This window comes from Arachis hypogaea, chromosome 17 (genome assembly GCF_003086295.3).
Source record: "Arachis hypogaea cultivar Tifrunner chromosome 17, arahy.Tifrunner.gnm2.J5K5, whole genome shotgun sequence".
Taxonomy (NCBI): Eukaryota; Viridiplantae; Streptophyta; class Magnoliopsida; order Fabales; family Fabaceae; genus Arachis; species Arachis hypogaea.
Window position 1 is genome coordinate 8230653 of NC_092052.1, and position 9954 is coordinate 8240606.

Genomic DNA, 9954 nt, shown 5'->3' on the forward strand with positions numbered 1-9954 from the left:
ATTGGCTGATATCACTAACCTTGTTTCGGTTTGAACCTTAAACTAATTATAAAAAAATATTACCCAATGCACATCCTGCAAAAAATAAAAGCCCAATTTTTTCGGTTTGAACCTTAAACTAATTATCAAACATATTATCCCGATTAACATCCTACAAAAAAATGAAATCCGAATTTTGTACAACTTTATGCGGTCCAGTCCATATATGTTACATAACTTAATTATATCTAATTAATAACTATGCATGACCAAAAAAAAAAAAAAAATTAATAACTATGCAAATAACAGAAAAAACTGTTATGATAAGAATGCACCAGGTAGATGCCCATTAATAATATAGGTGGCTGAAATTTTTAAGAGAGAGACTTGAAATTCTCATGGAAGACTAATTTTTAATAAAATTTGAAAATAATGAACTCATACGTATATAAATAAGGTTTCATAGTATGAAATATAACACATAAAATAAAAAATCACTCTTGCATGAAACACTTCTCTCTTTCTCTTCATATATTAAATTACATATGTTCTATGTCAGTTATATTGAAACATTAATATTAGAAAATATTAATACTAGATTTATCTATTTATATTTCTATATTTTATATCTATTTTTTTCTTATTTTTTATCTTACAACACGTTATCAACACGAGATTCTGATCAAAATTTAAAAAGACTCAGATAATAAATTTTCATTATATCAAAACTCTCTCATCTTGAATTTAATACTCTTGATATATCTAGAAACAATTACTTATCATGGATATTAGATCCCAAAATTCATATTGATTAAATGGAATTTGGAGATACCATTAAAGTTGAAAATAATGCATTCCAAAAGGATAAAGCCAAAGTCATGATATTCCTTCATCGTCATCTTGACGAGTGATTGAAAAATGAATATTTCACACTAAAAGATCGTGTAGATCTATGGAAGAACCTTGAAGAAAGGTATAATTATCAAAAGACAGTGATACTTCCTCAAGCTCAATATGAGTAGACACACTTACGTCTATAGAAATTTAAATTCATAAATGAATACAATTCAACAATATTCCAAATTATCTCACGAATAAAATTATGTGAAAAAAAGATAACTGATAATGACATATTAGAAGAAACTTTCTTGACCTTTCATTCCTCGCATGTGCTCTTGTAGGCTGCAGCAGCAGTTTCGAGAAAAGAATTTAAAAATATTCTGAGCTAATTTCTTGCATTCTTGTTGTTGAAAATAACAATGAATTGTTTTTAAAAATTCATGAAGCGCGCCCAGCTGGTGCCGTTCCATTTTCTGAAGCAAATGCAGCAAATTATAACCTCAGAAGAGGTAAATGGCAAAATTTTGGTAACAAAAAAAATTATAGAAGGAAGAAAAATTTATGTTCATAAGAAATGATCTCACCAAAAGTGGGATAAATAAAGAAATAATGGGTAAAATAAATTAATAGAGGATAAATATTTTCATTGTGGTGGAAAGCATAACAAAGAAAATGAGACAAAATTTGTTTCAAAGGATGTATGTTGTTGAAAATTACACCACTCATTATGAAGTATCTAATTCCTTTGAGGATCTGAAGAAAATATTGGGTATTTGATCAATGATGAAAAATTTTAATATTTAGGTTTGTTAAGTATTTACATAAATAAATCATGTAAAAAAATTTTTTGCTAAGTTTTATTCCTGTTTGAATTTCAAGTATGATGTATATTAATAATGTTTAATAAAATATTTATATTTATGTTTATAAATTTCAAAATCACTAAATGTATCAAGGTCTAAAATAATAATAATAGTAATAATAATAAAATTTTAGTATATGGCACTATTTTTATGAACAATGATTTTTAAAAAAATAATTCTAATCAATAATACAATTTTATTATGCATGTACTGCTATTTATTTTATTATTATTATTTGCCTTTGAAAAAAATGGCAAGAATATATAATGAAGATATTTGCCTTGTAGATAGTGCAAGTTTGCATACCATTCTCAAAAGTAATATATATTTTACTCATCTTTTTAGGGCTATCAAATGGGCTAGCCCGGCCCATTTAGGTCCGGTCCGTTAAACCCATGGGTTAAATGGGCTGGACCATTTAAGTCCACTTTATTCGCGAGCCATATTTTTCAGCTCGGGCCGTTTATGGTCAGCTCGATGGGTTAAACAGGTCAGTCCGTTTATTCTTTTATTTTATTTTTTAAAAATATTTTGATGAAAAATATTACTTTCAGGTCAAAAACCTTTAAAAAATAATATTTTTTTATAGTTGATGGGTCAGATTTTTCGGTTAGATCGAGGAAAATATCAACTAAAAGTGCTTTTTTTTAAATGTAAAAAAAATTAAACGGGCCACCCGTTTAATCCACGGGGTAATCCGTTTATCCCGTCATTTTTTTCGGGTTAATCAGGTTCAGCCCGTTTAGCCCAAAATTTAAATGGGCTTAATTTTGGAGGCAAAGCCCTCCCATTTAAATAGGTAAACAGGCTGACCCGATGGGTTTGGCCTATTTTAATGGCCCTACATCTTGTACCAAAAGAAGAATATGTTAATACTATTATTGGCTCAGGCAACGTGACAGAAGGCTCCGAAAGAGTTATAATTTTAATTTATTTTCCGGAGGAACAAAATTCATAATAAATAATACACTATTGTCTACCAAGTCTCTAAAGAACTTGTTGAGTTTTAAGAATAGTCGCCGAAATAGATATCATATTGAAACAATGAATGAGAAAAATCATGAGTACTTATATATTAGAAAAGTTACTCTCACTTTCATCTGGGTTATATTATGCTAAAATTAGTGCAATTTGAATCACATGCCATTGTAAACCAAAAGTTTACTAACCCAAATGAATTTATAATTTGGCATGATCAATTAGGTCATCTTGAAACAACAGTAATGCGGAGAATTATTGAAAACTATCATGGACATGTATGCACTAAAGAACCAAAAGATTCTTAAATCTAGTGAATTTTATTGTGTTGTATGTTCTCAGGGAAAACTAATTCTAAGGTCATTACCAATAAAAATTGGATTTGAGTCTCCTGAATTTCTTGAAAGGATTCAAGGGAATATATGTGGATCTATTCATCTACCATGTGAATCTTTTAAGTATTTTATGGTTCTAATAGACGCATCTTTGAGATGGTCACAAATATGTTTATTGTCTTCTCGCAACATAATATTTGCAAGATTACTTGCTCAAATTATTCGATTAAAAGCATAATTTTCAGAAAATCTATTTAAAGTAATTGGTCTTGATAATGCGAGTGAATTCACTTCTTAAGCTTTTAATACTTATTGTATCGTTAACAAAACAAGACCAACCTTTAATAAAATTTAAAAATAATAAATTCATATATGTATAAATAAAACTTCTTAACCTAAAACATGACACAGCAAATAAAAATCACTCCTACATACAATACTTTTCTCTTTCTCTTTATATATTAAAATACATATATTCTATCTCAGTTATATTAAAATACTAATATTAAAAAATATTAATACTAAAATGATCTATTATATTTCTATATTTTATATATTTTTTTTATTTATCTCACAACAAAACACTACAAAAAATATCGTTAAAATCGATGGCCAAATCGATGGCTAATTTTCGACGGCAAAATGAACGGCGGAGGTAGTCGCTATAAAGCTTGTCGATTTGTCAAAATTCTAATAAAATCGACGGCTTGCCTAGCCGTCAATAATAATTTAATAAAATCGACGGCGTTACTGTCTATAATATGAGTTTGAGAATTTTACATTCTTACTAAAATCGACAAGGTTGCCGTCGATATTATTATATAAAATCGACGTCATTTTTGTCGATATTTGATTCAATAAAATTGACAGTGTTTTCGTTCATTATATGCTTACTAAAATCGACAACGTGACTGTCGATATTTGATCCAATAAAATCGACACAGTTGCTGTCGATTTTATTATTTAGATACCGACAAATTCTTTGTCTATATTTAATTTTTCTTGTCTATTTTAAAATTAAAAAGCGACAATCATTCCGTCGATTTTAATAGATATGTTTTAATTATTTTTTCTATTTGAAAAATAGTAAACAATTAATGCAAATAAATATAGAAATAAAATTTATATAGAATATAAATAACAAGACAAATAAACTTTTAAATATAAAAATAAAATTTATACTAAATATTAGATAGTAAATTTACAAACTTATCAAAATAATAAATAATCCTCTAACATAAAAGAATCAAGACAAGATAAATAACTAAACTTAAACTTATATCCGTTTAAATTGCAATCCACTAATAATGCAAAATATTCAAAGTAAAGTAATTAAATAACCTACTCATACTCGTCTAAATAATCATCCAAGTCATCAAGATCGTCAGAATCATTCGAGTCTAAATAACCTAGGCCTCCCCTTTCGGCCTCCCCTTTCGGCCTCGGCCACGGCCACGATCGCAATCTCCGTCTCAAACAACCATATTTATTCCAGCTTTTCAAATTTTTTGATGTGGGGGCTGCTTCTCAATATTGTATTAGAAGGTAAGACAGAAAATTAATGAGATTAATTTATCTAAAAATTAACAAGAATGGTTCATGCAGCTTTGCAAAGGAAAAAAAGCAGCTCCTACAGTAAAATTTAAAAGGATTCAGGTATAATTACAAATAAAACTGCATAATTCCAATAATCAGTAGACTAACACTAACTGTGATCCATTCATTACCTTGGCAACAAACAGAATAGTCTTCAGTCTTCACCAAGAGCATCTAAAATTGGTTGTGTAATTTTCTCAGCTTCTTCCTACCATTAACAATGACGAGGAAAGGAATTGAGTCAAAAGAGTTTCTTTCTTTGGAGATAAAGTAGAAAAGTAATTTAAACAAAATTCTAACCTTTTCAGGATTTTTCTGATCATCAATGTATAAAAAGTAATCCTCCACAGGAGAAGCTACAACCAAATCACTGGAAAATATAAACCAAGGATTAATACACAGGTTAGTTCAAGTTGCAGAAATGGACCACAAGGAAATAAACCAAGGATTAATACACAGGTTAGTTCTGGAAACATAAAGTTACAACTTTTTAGTTACAGCCTAAACAAATGGGGCTAAAACTACCATAGTACGGCTAATACAAATTATATAGACATTCAACTACATTAGCAAAAGTATTTGACTCTAGCTCCTACCATCTTAATAGTCTTCCAAATGCAATCAAATAATGTGTGTTTTTTAAGCATTTCATACATATGCTTGTACTTTTAATCTTTTATTATGACATCAATAGATGACAATCTCATTAGCAGGTATAACCCTCTTCAATAGGAAAGCCAAATGCAAAATTTGAGATGGCACTCATCTTGCTTTAATGCTGTTATATGACTTCCAGAGCCTTAATATAAACACAAACCAAGAAGGATACAATCAGCAAGAGAAAGATGGTGATAAAGAATGTAAAACTTCGGCAATTTGGTCCTTCCAAATTCCAATTGTACTTCACCCTCAACTGGATTTGACTCTTAGGTTTTCCCATTAGTGGACGAACTCATTGAACCTGAAGATAAACCCTTACCTTGAAATAAGACCAGTATTACCCTTCCTCAGCCGAAACTTTATGTACCTGTAATAGAAAAGAATGCAACCTGCAAGCAATCTAGCAGCTAAAATATAACAAAAACAATTCAAATGACATGTGTATAAACACCAGAATCTTAAATTATATCAATAGGCTATAACTGAATTCGACAGCAACATGGCATTGTGGCACCAGTTGCAGTCAACAAGCGCCATCATTGTTCCCTATCATTAGCACATTCCACAACATTCATCAATGTTCACAGAAGACAGAACAAACCATAACAGAGATTAACTAACTGCAGTTTCCTTCAACACCAACTCCAATGGCATATATCTAATCAGTTATCAGTTATAACTCCTAGCATTAGGGAACAACCTCTCTTGAACACTTTTACAATATAATTTTCTTGCCTTATTCACATTACAGTTTCAAATAACATTCAGACATCAAAGCATTGTAAGTATCAAAAGTAGGCTTATAAACTCTTTCAATCACATCACACGACACAACACACACTGTGAGCATTTTCTTCATCACAAACTAGTAATGCATCAACTATTTACACCATAGAAATTATCAATAAAAAAAATTAAGCTCACAATTCGAGTGATAATGCGATGGAAAGAGGTCATAAGCCTAATATTGTTACCTAAAAATGCACAATTCAATATCCTTGTGTTTCCTTAGGAATCGGAGTTATGAACTAGTTCACAATTTCCACACCAGCTATTTGTCAAAATTTCATCTAGCATAAATTCTCATCATAACGAAATATACGATGAGTGATTTGTATAGGTAATATATTCTCAGCAAAGAAAAACATTTAAAATACCTGCAATTTAGATTCGAAATCCTCTGGCGACCAGTGCATCAAACTGCATTCGTGATTCAGTTCAAGCTCTCCAGCCACAACCTGTAAGCAAAGAGAAAGGTCATCAACATGTCAACATGCCAATCTAGAATCTACAATAATATGAGCAAAACATAGCACTCTGAATATAGCAAGCATCGTACCCCTCCAGTGCCAGCAGCCATTGCAAGAGCAATGAGAACACTAGCTTTCTTTAGAAAGCTTCATGAATCAGATCCTGATATGCACTATATTGGGAGGCAATGGCTTGAGAACAAATTTCTGCAGTGTGAACCAAACTACCATCATTGTATAGTTAGTCATGTTCTCCAAGTGATCAATGCACAACAGCAAACAGTTCACAGTAGAGTCAACTACACATTTTCCAACCAAAGCAAAAGAGAATGAGATTGGGAAAGAAGCCAGCAGAAAAAATTACAATTGAAGTTTCGTTGCTTCATCCTGATTGGCAAAACAAAGGTCTATATTTCCAGACTCCAATAACTTCATAAGTGGTGGCTTAAATTTCCTCACTATCTTGTCAAAGAAAAGAAGTATTAGAAAACAGTTAACTTCATTAATTTTTTCATAGAAGAGAATAATAAAAGAAGAAGAAAAACAAATTGTGGTGGTTAGTACCTCAAAACTGGCCAAATCCAAAGAAACAAGAAGACCTCAAAACCAGCCAAAGAGATTGCTGCTTGAATAACTTCCAAATTGAGAATTGCATACCTCAAAACCAGCCACAAGTGCTACAAAAAAGAAATAAATGTGATTGCTTCTTTATAATACAGAGACATTTTAGGAAACCTGTGTAAAGAATCAGTGAAAACTTACTCTTGAGAAACTTCGATGCATTTGGAAATGTCTTCAATAGCTGAGAAGTTTCAGAAATAAATATATGAAAAGGATTGATCACATTTAATAAAAAATCATGCTTTGTAAGAAGACACTGATGTAACAAATAATTTTAGTAGAAGAACCTCGGGTATCTTCTTTTCTTCTACAAAATTATTGATTAATCTCAGACTGCAAGAGATGATTCTTCCCTAAAAATTTTTTATTGATGAAAAAAAATCAATTGAAGAACGAAAGAGAGAGAGTAACTGATTTTGATTGAGCACGGTCAATTGAAGGCAGCAGCAACAACGGCACAGAGAGATGAAGCGATTGATGAAATGTGATGAATTGATTATGCTAACTAGGTTTCAGTGATGCGATTGTTATTAACAAATGCAAATTCAGAATTTCATTATGAAAATAGTAGATACAACAACTGCAAAAATAAGTATAATAATCAGAGAGACTGAGAGGAACTTACATGAACAGGATGGCGCGGCGGCGGGCGTGGCGGCGGGCTCGGCGGAGGAGGAGAAGAAGAAGAAGCTCTGCTCTCCGACGGAGGATGGCGGGTTTTCTCAATCGTCGGAGAAAAAGAAGCTCTACTGATCTGCTCTCTGCCTCTCTCTGTGACGATGACTTCCTCTCTGGTCTCTACTCTCAAGCGTTGGAGAAGAAGAAGCAGCAGCAGCTTCACTCCGAACTTTGAGTCTCTGAAGGTTTGAGGTTAATGTTTGGGAAATTGATTGAAACGAAGGACGCGGGTAATAAACGCGGGCATAATTTTTTGTTAGATAAAAATCGATGGCAAGTTCTTCGATTTTAGTTAAAACAAAAATTAACATATTAACCATCAATTTTATATAATAAATTTAAACCGTTCATCTTATTGTAAAAGAAGATCTCCATCGTTAAAATTTATCGACGGCAAAAATTGTCGATATTTTAATTATTAAAATAGACAAAAGATTCGTCGATTTTAAAGAAAAATAATTATCAACCGTTCCTTTGTCAGCAATGTGATTGTAGGGAGAAGGTGTTGAAAGTTGCTAAAATAATAGACAGTATTGTCGTCGATTTTAATATTTTATTTTTAATAATTTCTTGTAGTAAGATCAACATTGTTTCTGTCTATAATATGAGATTGAGAATTTTACATTGTTACTGAAATCGACAACGGTGCCGTCGATATTATTATATAAAATCGACGCGTTCATGTCGATTTTAATTTGAAAAAAAAGCAACGCCTTTAGCATCTATTTTATAGATTAAATCTGAACTGTTTAAATTTATCGACGAAAATGTTGTCGATATTTTAAATATAAAAATAGACGCCATATCTGTCGATTTTAAAATAAAAGTATTTTCGCCTTCCGGTTCGTTGACAATATGACGATAGTTAATAGGAATTTAATGCATCATAAAAAAATCGACGAATAGGCCGTCGATTTTATTATTTTATTTTTATTTTTATTTTTTTTAAAATATCGATAGCAAGCTGTCGAAAAATATCGACGAAAGAGATAGCCGTCGATTTTTTGCGTCGATAAATACGCTTTTTCTTGTAGTGAAAATAACCCTTAGTCTCATCATGCTGGAACTATAAGCGGCGTCCCAAAGACACCCCAAGCCCAAACCTATATACGTGGCAGTTTTATGATACGCCACCTATTAAAAGTATAATATGTTAATTTTTTATGTAAGCACCATACAATTTTCATATATATATATAGTAGGTCCATTTTGCAGGAGCAGGTTCCAAATGGTAGGTAAGTGAGAAATGGAATGAAATCACAGGCCCTTTAAATGAAATAGATTTGGCAAATTTTGGATTTATTTTTAAAACATATGTATTTTAAAAATTAGTCATTTTTTATATTTAAATAAAAAAATTATATTTCATATCAAATTATGATGACTCATGTATATGTAGTAGTCCATTTGTATAAGAGTAAATTCTAACGTATAACTTTATATATATATATATATTAGACTAAGATTGATCAATTTTGAAGGTTTCAATTTTTTATTTTAAAAAAAAAATAAAAAAAATGAAATATATAGTATGCTTCTCAAATTTCAGTGTTGATTCCAATTTGACATGCATATTATGCATGATAAATTTAAAATACACTTGTTTCGTCTACAATTTATTGTGGTAGATATATAAAATATTTTTGGTAGTCATCATCAATATCTATTAATACAATTTTTATCACGATTAAATCTATATTAAAAATATTGAATACTCACTCCAATGCATTTTATTCCGATTAACTATGAATGGATTTTTTACTAAAAATTAATAAGGAAATTAAACAATGACCACGATTAAATATAAGGAAAAAAAATAACAAATAAATTAACTCTTATCAACTTAATCGCCAAGTGAAGCACTTTACATCCTATATAAAGTGCCCTATTATCAAGTTTTTAACAACAATATCACAAAAATTCACGTACTATAGGATTGTTTTAATTTTCTTGTGAAAAATGAATTCTAAGAATAACTTGCTCGTCCTAACCCTCTTTATCGGAATGGTTCTTATCTCCGCTAGAAATTTTCCCGGCGATGAGACATCTTCTGACTCAAAATCATCAGGTTATTATTAGGTTCATCCTTTTATTTTTTTTAATTAATTTCTACCCGCCTTCTTTTTAAAATTCAATTATTAAAAAAAATTATAA

At 30.5% G+C, this 9954-nt stretch overlaps 1 long non-coding RNA gene across 17 annotated transcripts; it reads right to left on the reverse strand.

The window, feature by feature from the left end:
* Positions 1–4150: 4150 nt before the first annotated feature.
* LOC112765364 (uncharacterized) lies at positions 4151–8062 on the reverse strand. Of its 17 annotated transcripts, none has more exons than XR_011875626.1 (10): positions 7748–8062; positions 7264–7303; positions 7066–7178; positions 6866–6959; positions 6591–6725; positions 6409–6489; positions 5571–5640; positions 4892–4961; positions 4723–4799; positions 4151–4625 (listed from the first exon to the last, which is right to left on the reverse strand). It is a non-coding gene; the product is annotated as an uncharacterized lncRNA (long non-coding RNA). The 17 variants fall into 17 exon arrangements; XR_011875634.1 differs by having other exon boundaries at positions 4151–4515; positions 5571–5618; positions 6591–6708; positions 7748–8010; XR_011875625.1 differs by having other exon boundaries at positions 4151–4515; positions 7748–8007.
* Between the last annotated feature and the right edge of the window lie 1892 nt (positions 8063–9954).